The sequence below is a fragment of the Cupressus sempervirens genome, chromosome 7 (genome assembly GCF_028749045.1).
Source record: "Cupressus sempervirens isolate cs-2001-9-10 chromosome 7, ASM2874904v1, whole genome shotgun sequence".
Lineage (NCBI taxonomy): Eukaryota > Viridiplantae > Streptophyta > Pinopsida > Cupressales > Cupressaceae > Cupressus > Cupressus sempervirens.
The window spans coordinates 258,329,222-258,340,231 of NC_143124.1; the positions used below are offsets into that span (position 1 = coordinate 258,329,222).

Here is an 11,010-nt window from a genome sequence, read left to right on the forward strand (position 1 = left end):
CAGAACTGCAAGCAAAAAAAGTCTGTCAAACTTGAATCCTCTAATTAAAATTCTCCTTCACCTTTACAATATCAGAATTTAAACAACTTGTAAAGGGCAATGACATGAAAGAACATGCTCATCAAGTTGCACACACAACTAATTCTCCTTCAAACCATATGCATATGGGAAATCTAAAAGACTTTAAGACTCTAGAGAGAATGTTCTTCGAAGTTTGAGGAATTGTAATTTATGTTCTCTGCAGATCCCATCAGTCCATTAAATTCTAATAAACAACTTCCTAGATTATAGAATGAACAAGCATTTTATATTTTATCATCAAATGAAAGAACAATCCTAATCTAATTGAGTTTTTCCATACGAGAAAGCATTCTTGCATGAATGAAACACGTTAACACAGTGGTACTCTAGCACTTAATATGCGTAAAAAGATCGGAGAACTTACAAATTTATCAAAATGGGCAGAAAACCAAATTCTTTAGTTATTGAACTGCTCAGATAACTGTCTGTGAGATCTCTGTCAAAGAGAACGACAATCAATATCTATAAAGGAAAACATTAGCCCAAAAATAATCTAATAACAAAGTGGATTGATCTATGGAATATGCCTAATTAAACCTGGAAGATTGCTTGACAACTACAAACTTAACTAGTAATAGGCCTTTATGTACACAAGGTTCAAGTTAGTTTCCACACAAGTGCAAAACAAAACAAACACTAGTTGTTCAATCTGCTCCTATGTTATGAACTAGAAATAGGCCTTTATGTACACAAGGTTCAAGTTAGTTTCCACACAAGTGCAAAACAAAACAAACACTAGTTGTTCAATCTGCTCCTATGTTATCATAAAATATTATCCTGTGATTTCCATCAATAATTTTTGTGAAAATACTGCCAACTATATCTGTGAAAATATAACAAAACCTAGACAATATAATTGTGAAAATATAACATTGCTCCCACAAGGTGTGCCAGATTGGCTAGCTGTGATGGATGTATTCCACTTTGCTTTACACTTGGATATGCTCTACAATAAATATTAATAGAATGAATTTCTTCCCATCTCCATAGTCCATACCCAGAAATAGTTTATATACCTGTTGATGTGAGTTTTGTTCCACTACAACATACAAAATCAAATACTCAATATTCCAGAGTGAAACACCAAATATTCAATCCTCTCTTCATATAAGGTAATCTCTTATGCTAAGCTTGCAACGTAAGATCATGAAATTACTTCAAGGATCCTTCAATTTGTGGATACTCAGTAAGTCAAATGATGTGATTAGTTGGTAATGACTTGGGAGACTTACACTAGATCATTCAAGACTTATCAATTGCTTCTATAGATTTGGCATCACGATGCACAAAAATATATTCAACCTTTCCACTTCAACTCAAACTTAAAACTTGCTAACTTCAACTGCTCTTAATCTTAACTATGAATGGAAGGGGTTGTGGATGGACTTGAACTCCACTAAATGCAATCTTGCCAGTGATTCCACCCATCTAATGCGAGCCTCTAAGGAACACTCCAATGGTTTTCATGTCAATATCTCCTCTTCAATCTCATCAAATGGATGCAAACTCAACCATCGGCTAACCACACATTTACAACCAGTAAGAGGCTAGTGGCCTGATTTTGTCAAGTCAATCAATCAAACATCACAATAACTTTCATCCAACCAAACTTCTTCAACATGAAATCAAATCTAGTCCAAGTGAAAGATTAAGAAATCTATGCAACACTACGTAATTCACCATGAAAATCCAACAATGAATTATTAATCACTATGATAGCATTATAGCAACAATTTGATCAAATTTTCCCCTTAGCTAGCCTACACTACTCTAGCTCTCTACTACCTCTACTAACTGTTACAAATGAGAAGGCCTTGGCATTTTATAGATGTTCAATTACAATGAGGGGCCAAAATCATTTTAAGATCAAAGGCCAAGATTAATCCCCACAAACCTTAATTTAGGTTGCCAAATTGTCAACCAATTCCATTAAGGCACCATTCGATGGACCAGTAAGAAAATTACAATGATTTTGATAGCCAATGAGAAAATAGTACACTTGGTATGATTTGATTGACTGTGTTTGAAATTAGAATTTTATGATTGGAGAAGATAACCAGGTGCCACCTCATCATCCTTATCATGTAGATCTATTTAATCTTTGGGCAAAGAGAAATTCTCTCTTCATACTCAACATTTCTAACTTTGATTAACTCTTCCAAAAAAATATCAATCTCTTGTGGATAAATGTGATGGTTCATATTCCCAAAGTGCTTCATCTTTGAACTAGTGGCTTGAACTTGTAAACTTGACCTGCACTTGTGTTCTTGATCTTTGAATTTCTTGATGATATTCTCATGTGTTTAGACTCTTTTAATGCAAACTTGCATTCCTCCACATTCTCTACTTGAACTTTCCTTGGATGGCCTTGATGTTGAATCTTCTTCTCATATCTCAGGCATCTCTTTGCCTTCTAGCTTTCCTAGCTTCCTGTCTGCAACTTACCTTGCAAGACAAAAGAGGAAACGGTGTTAAGCTCATAAAAAGATAAAGAAAACTGAATTCCCTCAAAATAAAATTGCAACAGATCAAAATGAAAGGATTTACTCTAGTTTCAAAGCAACCAGCATTCCTTTTGCAAATCCTTAAATAATATTATAGAAAATCTGGAAAATATAAGGATGTTAGAACACAACACCCCCAGATTTAAATCCTTCTTACTCTACTTGCTTTCAGATTTTTAAAGAGATTGGTCCTTTAATTACTCAAAATCAATACCCTTGAGCTCTCAGACTGCTGAAATTGTCTCCCCATCAAGATGATTTATTCCCTCTTCAATGGAACTGGCTGCCTTAGGGAAATAATTGATTGCCAAATACAAAGGAAGATGATTGTCTTAACAAAGGAATCGATGCCAGTCAAGGGAGGAGTTCACTGCCTTAAGTGCATAGATAATTTTGTCTTTTGTTTGATGTGAAAATGATTCATTTTACCCTCCTTATATAGGAGGTTGGGTTAGTGAAGAGTCTCACGATGAGGCTGACTAGGCCTTCTTTAACCATTGAGAACATTTTCTTAAATCATTTTCTACCCATATGCAGGCCGACAAGTCTAGGGGACATCAAATTTATGTCGGTGTTTTCAATCCTTTACTAATTCTCCTTCTTCTCATTCCTATCGTATCCATCTCTTCGGGAAAATTGAGTGTGGGCGACAATTTTATGCAATCTGGGCAGAATTTATGAACCGCTGAGGATTATGGAATCCTGTCTTTTGCCTTCTTCAACTCAGTCCAGCTCCTTGCTGCATTCTGTCCCATTCTTTACTGTACAATCGATCCCCATCAAAGTTCTATTGTTTCCTTTGATTCCTTCACACCTAGGCATCAAAGGTTAGTTTTGATAACATCCCCAAGGCTGGGCACGATTGGAGCATGTGAGAGGATACGATATCCTTGGGCCCTATCAACTCATTAAAACACTTAGGTGCCAGCAATCATGCATCCTATTGTGACGGGAATTGAAGGAGCCTGAGGATTCATATGGGCTGGGAAGAAATCAGATGTTGAAGAGAACAAAAATCCTCATGGGAGGGTGGAATCCGTTCTCCATTGAGGAATTCCCATTTGCCAAACTTCTGACCCCTTTCTCCTTATCTTGGTTTTTCATCATTCCTTTCATACTTGGGTTTGTCTTGTATTTATTGGGCTCAATATTGAGGGCAGAAATCTGATATATATGAGATGAAATCCTGGGTAGGGGACAGATTCCGCCCCTACCCAAGGATTCTCGTGTTTTTACTTCACTCAATTTACCACATTCACCCCCTAATCCATCAATCCTTCCAAGCCTCAACCCTTCACCATGTTCACTCTTATCTGCCAAAGCAGAACATAAGGCCCATTGAAGAATTCATTGTCATCACCCTCATGGCGAAAATCCTTGTGAAGAGAGGAATTTCTTCACATTGGTCAGGCAGAAATCAGAGATGGATAAAGATAATTGTTGACACAAAAGTCTGCACCCTTGCTTGAGGTATGACCCTCAAGCAACCTTGTGTAACATAAAACAACCTCCAAGTGTGGGACTTGCGCACTGAGGTTGAATCTCAGGAGAAGGCCGGCTTTCTTACAATCAGGATGCATTTAAACTAAACCTTTGAGGGAAAAAGGGGTGAGAATGCTTAAAATTAAAATGCTGAAGAGAATGGGGGGTGATGCACCAAACTGAAACATGGTTACTACCTCTGCCCATGAATGCACTAAACATCAATAAGACACCCAAATACACAAATCTCAACTCTATTCTATCTTCAAAGAACTTGCATGCAGGTTTGGAATTGACCAAATGCTGAAAGGAAAGATATTTTCATTATGCAGTAACTACCAACAAATTAAACACAACACGCAATTCTAAGGAAACAGAAAAGAAACATTCACTACAAGGCATTCATAATGCACAAGACAGTAGAATGGAAAGAATAAGTAAAACTGAGAATTTCATCAATGGTAGGCAAAGGAATGCATTTACAGAGCTTATTGTTGCTCAAAAAATACAAATAGACAAGAACCCAGAAAAGTATTTACAACTTTTCTTTTTAAAGAGTTCAAGCATAACTCAAATGAAACCATGAAGTTCAAACCCCAACCACAATGGAGTTAGATTACAAAGGAGTAATAAAAACGAAAATCAGAAAGAGATATGATCATGAAATGCAACTTTCCCAGTGAAGTGATAGAAAGAGACTAAAATGAATGCACCCAGCCATAAGAGAGATCCAATCCAAAAGATTTGATCATTACAAGCAATAAAGAGGCATGGATATACATTGGCGTCATAAAAGAAGGCCCAAGAAGTCACTCAGCATTAAAGATCTGGATGGAAGAGATCAAATCGCACCACTATCAAAAAATGTGGGACGGGATAACTTGCAGCATTAACCCATCTGCGTATACTTGTGGGATTGACCCACGTGGAAAAGATCAGACCTTTCTCAAAAGTGGTGACCGTTGATGTAGATCTTTCCATTTGAAATAGACGGCCCATATTTTGCAAAAATCTCCCAATGAATGATTAAAACACAACCGTTGATGAAGAAACCTTTTAATCAAACAGTCAGCACATTTCTCAATGCACAATGGAAGAAACAACAAACACTTTTGCTATTTCGCAAGCCAACCAAAAATGACCCCTACAAAATAGTGCAATGGAATAACACGCAACTCGGTCAACACTACCGAGCTATCGGCAATAGAATAGACCGAGCTACTCGGCAATAGAATAGACCGAGCTACTCGGCAATAGAATAGACCGAGCTATGCTAGGAAACCAAGCCACTTGGTCAAAGAGAGACATGGTCAACACAAAATGTTATCTGCAACCTCAAACGTGTTAATCCACTGCAAAGAATCCAGACCATTGAAGATCTCTTAGATCAGTTATTAGTGATGGGCGGAATGGGAGCAAAAATGGCCAACAATTACCAAAAGACTTCCTCTCTTCATTGGATTCTTATCAACTCTTACTACCCTGTCTCACTTTACCTCCTCAAGACTTCACCTATCAGATCTGATTTCAACCATTCCAACTTGCCTTAAGCCTTTAAGAGATGTCAGATTTATCTTCAATTTGTGGGGTGGAAAATCACCACCAAGAGGGTAAAATCCTAGGAAGGGGATGCATTCTGCCCCTGCCTGAGGATTTCAATGAGCCTCGACTTAAAGATTTACATTCTTTCGTAGTTTGAAGGCAGCCTAGACCTGACTTTGTCTCCAAGGGGTTTCAATGATCACCTCAATTTGAATTAGGCAACTGGTGAAGACAGATTTCCATAACACAGTAAGACTTTGCCTTCTAAACTTATCAAAATTCCCTCCCTAGCTGACCCTATCAAACTCTTGCTAGGGCCCGGAAACTTGAAATGACTGCTTTTTAAGACCCTAGAGACTTCCTAAGAACAACTAAGACCACTGCTGAAGCGAGAAGAGGGGATCCCCATTTACAATGGGAGGATTGTGTGAAAACCTCACAACAATACCCTATGCAGCACCAATGAATAGTTAAAGCTTCCTGGAATATGTAAGTTTAATTTACCCTACATTTCTTCCAGGGAGATTGTGCTCTATTACAACTTGGTGTAGGCAACTAAATTTTGGGAAAGATAAACTTCCCAAAACATGGCAAAATAAAATAAGCAGTATCATTTGGTTCGGAACATTCATGATGAAAGTCTTAAAATGTTACAAATGAACCTCCGGTCAGGTTCCAATACCTTTTACATTTTCTGTAAAATTATCCTCAATGTTTGTAACTGTGAAAGTAAAAGGAAAGGGTTGAATATTAAAAATATGAGTGGAAATAAGCAAAGTGAAATGCATTTAAAAGCAATGAAATCGACATGTACTTCATTTTTGTCTCTTAATTCTACCTCAACATATACAGTTAAGATGAAGAAACCAATGCTACACATGATATTTCTATCAGGTTTGACTCAAAAACCACGAAGTTAAGTCCTGATAAAAATATCACAATTTGACTTGCTGTGGAAATATCTCCTATTTATCAATGCTATATCAGTTTCTAGATTTGATTGTGTAGAGTTCTTTCTCATCAACATTATCGATCACACTACATGATCCATCATCAAGATGCAAGAACGCAAAAGGATCATAAGATGGATCATGTAGCGAGATCTGAAACATTGATGACAAAATACTTTACACAATCAAATCCAGAAACTGATATAGCATTGGTAAGGATTGTGGAAATATGCTAGATCTGAAGAAGAAACCATATTAAAAAATGGTGCACAACATTTACTTAAGGGTCACTGTGGACTTTTCCATGGAAATCTGGAAAAAGAACTAACCAGTGTAGATGCCCCAATTTTTTGAAGTTCATAGTCCAGAGCCTCAAAAACTGAAAATATTGCCAGTTTCATAGTTGACTGTTTAAAACTTTAAGGAATACACAGTACGAGTTGTAATAGTTATACCAAAAGCATGGGAATGCCATTGGAAAAAATTTAAAACACAAAAGTCTAAAATTAATTAATACCACAAAATCATTGCAATATAGAGCAGCAAGACAGGAAAACAAATTACATAGAAACGGTGATCTGCAATATGCCTCTAAATAAACAACTCCACAGCCGGAAAATGTTACGATATCTGCAACTACAGTAACAGATCATACATTAACCACAAGAATGTAAATGAGAAATACCATTTAACCATGGCAGTGATCTTAAAAGGTGAAGGCCAAGTAACCGTACCCAGTCCCTCCGTACCAAGCTTATAAGGCACATAAAACTACAACTACACATCATTCGAAATACTTGTTGCAGATTGACCAACCATAGTAAAAGCTTCCATCCAATTTCATGCTCTCCACACCCTGTCAACAATCAGCCTCCTCGCCCAAATGGCTCTCATCATGCACCCTCCCAGCTCCAAATTCATCCCTCAAACCCTCACATGCTACGACTTCACTTCCCATTCCGAGGGTCCCATCCAAGCCCTTACTCTCCAGGGCTTAAACCTCCAACCCTTCCTTTCAGGATTTTATCCTCCTCTCCCAACTAAATTTTGGGAAAGGTAAACTTCCCAAAACATGGTAAAATAAAATAAGCAGTATCATTCAATTCGGAACATTCATGATGAAAGTCTTAAAAGGTTACAAATGAACCTCCAGTCAGGTTCCAATACCTTTTACATTTTCTGTAAAATTGTCCTCAATATTTGCAACTTTGAGAGTAAAAGTAAAGGGTTGAATATTAAAAATACGAGTGGAAATAAGCAAAGTGAAATGCATGTAAAAGCAATGAAATCGACATGTACTTCATTTTTTTCTCTTAATTCTACCTCAACGTATACAGTTAAGAAGAAGAAACCAATGCTATACAATGTATACATGATACTTCTATCAGGTTTGACTCAAAAACTACAAAGTTAAGTCCTGATAAAAAGATCAGTAGAAACCATTAAAAAAATGGTGCACAACATTTATAGCATTGGTAAGGATTGTGGAAATATGCTAGATCTGAAGAAGAAACCATATAAAAAAATGGTGCACAACATTTACTTAAGGGTCACTGTGGACTTTTCCATGGAAATCTGGAAAAGAACTAACCAGTGTAGATGCCCCAATTTTTTTAAGTTCATAGTCCAGAGCCTCAAAAACTGAAAATATTGCCAGTTTCATAGTTGACTGTTTAAAACTTTAAGGAATACACAGCACGAGTTGTAATAGTTATACGAAAAGCAGGGGAATGCCATTGGAAAAAATTTAAAACACAAAAGTCTAAAATTAATTAATACCACAAAATCATTGCAATATAGAGAAGCAAGACAGGAAAACAAATTACATAGAAATGGTGATCTGCAATATGCCTCGAAGTAAACAACTCCACAGCCGGAAAACATTACGATATCTGCAACTACAGTAACAGATCATACATTAACCACAGGAATGTAAATGAGCAATACCATTTAACCCTGTCAGTGATCTTAAAAGGTGAAGGCCGAGTAACAGTACCCAGTCCCTCCGTACCGACCTTATAAGGCACATAAAACTACAACTACACATCATTCGAAATACTTGTTGCAGATTGACCACCCATAGTAAAAGCTTCCATCCAATTTCATGCTCTCCACACCCTGTCAACAATCAGCCTCCTCGCCCAAATGGCTCTCATCATGCACCCTCCCAGCTCCAAATTCATCCCTCAACCCCTCACATGCTAAGACTTCACTTCCCGTTCCGAGGGTCCCATCCAAGCCCTTACTCTCCAGGGCTTTAACCTCCAACCCTTCCTTTCAGGATTTTATCCTCCTCTCCCAGAGTTTGAAGGTCTAAACCCTTTCTTTTCGGGGTGTTAGCTTCCTTTTCTAGGGTTTGAACCTCCAGAAACTTAATTTTCTCGCCTTCTTTTAGAGGTTGAACTGTTGAATCCTTGTGTATTGGGGTTTCATTTTGCAAAACTTGGCTTTCTAGGGTTTCGTGTCTTAAAGCTTTAACATATTCTTCTAGCGTTTCAGGCACAGCTCTTCCATGTAGTCGCTCATGTTCTACGGAGTAAGACACTGGCAACATATGAGTCTCTCCTACGGCTTCCGCAGGACAGGGTTTGTCGCAAATTGTTGCTCCTGAAAGAAATAACGATGGTGCTCAATTTTGCAAGCATAGAGGCTAAGATCAGACCAATGGACGCGTAATTTGGGAGGTCCCAATTCATTCTGTCTTCTTATCTTCTCAAATTTTTAAAGTTTCAGATTGTAATCGCGCCAGTCAGAATTCATTTTAGCTGGCAATCATTATGTTCATGTGCCCTATGCATTCTTCTACATTCTGCACTAAGCTTGGATAAAGCAATGATTTCAAAAACATTGGGCGTTAATGTTGGTCGGTACAATGATTTCTATAAGAATCCATGAAGTTTCTCCATTCTCCTGTGTTTTTTTACCTAAGTTCACGGCCTGTTTGAAAGCTTCCATTCTGATAACGGTAACCTTTAAAAAATGTTAAAGGACAGCTTCATAATGGTAACATTGATAAAAGCTTAAAGCACAGTTTTTCCATGGATTCGCTCCACCTCTAACATCATTCGAGCCTCTTCTACAGCTTCCGCCGCGAGAACTGTGTGATGCCAACCAAGTCCTGTCCTACCGCTTTCTTCTGTCTTCTTATATCCTCCATTGTTGAGGATTTGAGATTCTAATTGCGCTGAATTTTAGCGCGAGATTTTGAAATGGTTGGCAATATTCTTTCCTGCCCTGCGCATTCTACATTTTGCCATAAAGTTAATTCTTCAATGATGTCTGAGACATTTCACCAAGTTCTTTAACCCTCCTCTGTTTTGACTTAGCGTGCCCTGTCTATGCACTAATTTATTTGCATCTGACTAAAAAAAACACATATTGCTTTCTTTCGTTTTTCTAGTTTTATTATTTATATAAAAGAAGTTTTATTCGAAGTACCAAAAGCAATAGAGGGTGGTTGTTTATAAGTTTTATGAACAGGTTAAAGCAAAAAGCAAAACTAAAGAGGGCATGTCAGAATGCCTCACGAATCAAAGTAATATGGGAGTCAAATAAGGATGTCTGTTGTCCCCTACTTTATTTGATCTTTATATTGATAAGTTGGAGGAGTGGCTAAACAAAGCTAATGGCAAAGGAATCTAGCTAGCTAATTATGTGATTAGATTGCTTCTATATGTTGATGACCTTATTGTCATTGCTAAAACTACACATGGGTTGAGGGAACATTTGAGTAATTTAGAGATGTTTTGCACGGAGGTAGGGATGGAAGTCAACTCCTCTAAGACTAAGATCGCGGTCTCCTCCTTGGAGAAGAGAAAGTAGCAACATATTGCATATTTAAGGACAACGCATTAAAAATTGTGGAAGAATACAAGTATTTGGGGTTCAATTTCCATTGTCGGCTAGATTGAGAGGAATGTAGATAAAAAAGAATACAAGGGGGTTGGAAGGCCTCTTACCTTCTTCAAAACAAGTGCAGGAAAGTGGAGTTGTGGGATTGGAAGACTAGGAAAATCCTCTTTGGGTTGTTGGTGATTCTGGTCATTCAAACAATAAATTGTGACAAATAGAAAGAATACAAAAATATTTCATTACCACTAACCTCAAAGTCAAGTCAACAATTCTCTATGAGATTCTTTTGGCAGATGCATGCATGTTCCCGATGGAGGTCTCAGCAATTATTTGCTTGTTAAACTATTTTTAAAAAGTGGGAAAGATGGATATACTTTGCTGGCCTAGGATGGTGGTTGACAAGGAGCTAGACTGTCAAAAAAAGACATAGAAGAAACAAAATAGGAAATGGTTCAACAAATGGAACATTAACTACCAAGAGTGCTCAAAAACCAACTTAGAGATTAAAAAATGGTTGTTAGAAAAAAATAGGACTATCTCGAGGACAAATCAAATAGGTGGAAAAAAAGCTTATTATGTCAAAGAATTCAACCCCACAT

At 37.4% G+C, this 11,010-nt stretch overlaps 1 long non-coding RNA gene across 10 annotated transcripts in view; it reads right to left on the bottom strand.

Annotated features, from left to right (window-relative positions):
* Positions 1-9,925, bottom strand: part of LOC149546429 (uncharacterized) — a 43,420-nt gene extending 33,495 nt beyond the window's left edge. The window contains exons 1-3 of one of the 10 annotated variants that reach the window (XR_016353714.1): positions 8,575-9,925; positions 8,386-8,457; positions 446-517 (exon numbers count right to left, since the gene is read on the bottom strand). This is a non-coding gene — a long non-coding RNA (uncharacterized LOC149546429). Of the gene's footprint in view, positions 1-445; positions 518-1,756; positions 2,527-8,385 lie in introns of those variants that run through there. The other 9 variants (XR_016353724.1, XR_016353723.1, XR_016353721.1 and 6 more) reach the window with 9 other exon arrangements.
* Between the last annotated feature and the right edge of the window lie 1,085 nt (positions 9,926-11,010).